Raw genomic sequence first — 2495 nt, 5'->3', positions numbered from 1 at the left:
CCATCTGACAACCCATCTGACAACCCATCTGACAACCCATCTGACACAACCCATCTGACAACCCATCTGACAACCATGTGGGTGGTACTCTCAAAAGCAGGCTAGGGAGGGACTCTCGTAGCCATATGGAAGGATAAACATCAAGAAGGAGTCCCAGAGGATGGGGCAGGATCAGCAAAGACAGCACACTGGGGACATTTTCCCTAACGGCAATGGTGAAGGCTACCTGGCCATTTTTCCAAATAGCCAGAGGACATAGGAAGTGCCGCAGGTGAGGGCCAATGTGATTGAACGTTTTCCAAATGTGAAGACTTAACTGCTCTTTCTTTTAAAGGTTCATAGGGGGTGTGGGGGTTAGTAGGCAACCAATCTACTTGAAGAGCTTGATGATTCAAAGAGGCCATTCATAGGAACTCCCGACAGGTTTGGAGTGTGACCCACAGAGAATAAAATGGATCTCATAATGAAGACCCAAATAGCTACAAGCTGAAGGGGCCAGTTCCAAGCATTTACTGTTTTCTTGCTAGACCTTTGAAACATAAGTGTCAGATATGCATACATTCCCCCTTGAAGATTTCAGCATTACTCTCCAAAAATAAAATGAGATGTTCTTCAGAGCTATGCTGGGATTTTGGCACCTAACACTGTCCCCAGGGCACCAGGCATGTCCTAAGACCTTCCTTACTCCTGTTATGAGACTCTGCACTGAGCAGTGACGTGGGCCAAGAGAAACCTGATGGCTGCATGTAGCCATGATCTTGACCGTGTTCCAGGAGCTCCGTGACCTCTGGTCTCTCCATCTGCCAGCATCTAGCCTGGTTCTTCGCTGAGGCTTTGTGGGAGGAATGCCAACTCCCACTCAATACAAGCATCACTGTTCAGATGCCTTTCCCTGGGCAGAGTGGCCCACACCTGGCAGAGGAGGGGGCTCTGCAGCCTAGCCCAGCTGCAGACAACATGGATGCTGCCTCTACTGTTTCTCAGGGGCTTCACTTCAAAGTGAGGGGAGGCACTCAGAGGAGGGAGCACAATGAATGTGCAAAGACACCTGGGAGGGCATAGGAGGAGACAATAAACTTTCAGACCTTTCTCTGTAGCCCCTTTCTAACTTCCCTGTGAATCCATTTCCTTCAATGGAATGTTTTGAAACAAGAGAGTACAGGGTGACTCCCTATTCCTTGCACAAACTCAGGCCATTATCCCCAGACACAGAAAACGAGTCTACAGGAGGGCCAGAAGGTCCTAGCTTCACCTTATGTAGCCTAGATCACCCCCAAAGATCAGTCACTGTCCCATGCCTCAAGTCTCATCCCTTTTCGGTGTACCAAAGAGATTCCTCAAAAGTGCCAAAGGAGCTAGTTATTGACTAGCTTAATCCCTAAGTGTTCTGGGGTGTGGTCCAAATTCTTTCACACTCTTTGGAGTTCTTCAGGATGAAATTCACTTTTCTCCCATCCACTTCCACTTGAAGATGCTGAGAGTATGGGGGGGGGGGCTTTTCTCTGGGGTGCAGTCACTGTGTGAGGCCCAGGGAATAGGGCTGACTACTCCCAACCATCAAGAGCCCAACAGCCATTGGTGGAATTGAAGACTAGGATGGGCAAGATCTCAGCATGCAGAGTAACAACAAAGGTTCAAAGCAGAAAGACTGGCTTTGTGCTGATCACATGCTGCACACTGATGTGGTTCCCAAGAGACACATCTGTGATCCAGACACATCCTTGTTCCCCTAGAGTCCATACCAAAGTCCAGATCACTGTCCCACAACCAGAAGAGCAGAGGGAAAGCAGTGTGAAGCAGGACTGTGAGGGACTCAGCTGGCCCACAGGCTGAAGGAAAGCAAGACTGGGCAATCCACATAAATCCCGAGCCCCCAGTTTTCTGAGAAATATCAGGCTTGATGCCAGGACCCCCACCTGCATGCAACACTCCTGTGTTCCCACTGGTCAGCTCAGGAGGCCTCTTGGAGCCTCCTGCCTTCAAGTTCTATGGCCTCTGGTCTTAGGAACAGAACGCTGCTGGCCCTTCTCAGAATGGAGGACAGATCTGCCTGTGGCCCTGTCTGGAAGCCAGGTTCTCTGGGAGAAGAGAGAGCTGTGAGTGGAGACAGCTCTTTCAGGATACCATGGACTCTTCCTTTCCTTCGGTGAGAAGGATACACACACATACACACACAGAGACATATACACAGAGACACACACATACAGAATGGCTGTCACTGCAGGACCATTGCCGGTGTCTTGTCTGCCTCAATAGCTCTCCCCTGGGAACGAATCTTGCCATTATCTTAGATCACCCTACTTATTTTATGATACACATCCAGGCTAGATGCTGGCAGATGGAGAGACCAGAGGTCACGGAGCTCCTGGGACCCGGTCAAGATCATGGCTACATGCAGCCATCAGGTTTCTCTTGGCCCACGTCACTGCTCAGTGCAGAGTCTAACACACAGACAAACACAGACACATCCACAGAGACACACACATACACGGACA

Source organism: Psammomys obesus, unplaced genomic scaffold, assembly GCF_907164565.1.
Source record: "Psammomys obesus unplaced genomic scaffold, mPsaObe1.curated_primary_1811, whole genome shotgun sequence".
In the NCBI taxonomy this organism is placed as follows: domain Eukaryota; kingdom Metazoa; phylum Chordata; class Mammalia; order Rodentia; family Muridae; genus Psammomys; species Psammomys obesus.
Note: the sequence above shows the minus strand (reverse complement) of the source record.